At 39.2% G+C, this 541-nt stretch overlaps 1 protein-coding gene across 1 annotated transcript in view; it reads left to right on the top strand.

Annotated features, from left to right (window-relative positions):
• LOC119589183 (aminopeptidase N-like) overlaps positions 1 to 541 on the top strand; it is a gene marked incomplete at its 3' end in the record, with an annotated part of 23,511 nt that overhangs the window by 14,626 nt on the left and 8,344 nt on the right.

Raw genomic sequence — 541 nt, 5'->3', positions numbered from 1 at the left:
TTAACACAAAAGCAGACAAGAACAAAACACCAGATTGTAATACCCAAGATGACACAACGCCCACTCCACGCCCGCAGATTGCTCGCCTCGACCCAGTTCCAGCCCACGGACGCCCGCAGAGCCTTCCCTTGCTTCGATGAGCCGGGCATGAAGGCCACTTTCGAGGTGTATCTTGGCAGGGAGGAGGGTATGTCCTCCATTTCTAACATGCCGAAGTTCGAGTCATTCCCCATGTGAGTTTGGACTCTTTATTTTTAGTTTGATTAAATGTGTGGATTTTTTTTTCTCTCTCGAATATTTTGCGTGTTGATGAGAGTTTTTTTTAATTGACGAATATACATTTTGATGTGTTTTTTTTAGGTAATATTCGTTGGTTCAAAACTGATTAGTTATTAAATATCTTATATTAAAACTTCAAAAGAACTTGACCTTTCTCCACGTTGAATTTCAAGCTGAAAAAGACGATCAATTTTAAATAATACAACTCACTTATATTCCACTTGTACATAGCTGCTTCCAATGTTACGAATACTCATTTTTG

Source organism: Penaeus monodon, chromosome 25 (genome assembly GCF_015228065.2).
Source record: "Penaeus monodon isolate SGIC_2016 chromosome 25, NSTDA_Pmon_1, whole genome shotgun sequence".
Classification (NCBI taxonomy): domain Eukaryota; kingdom Metazoa; phylum Arthropoda; class Malacostraca; order Decapoda; family Penaeidae; genus Penaeus; species Penaeus monodon.
The sequence above is the reverse complement of the archived record's forward strand: the minus strand, read 5'-3'. Positions and strand labels throughout refer to the sequence as shown.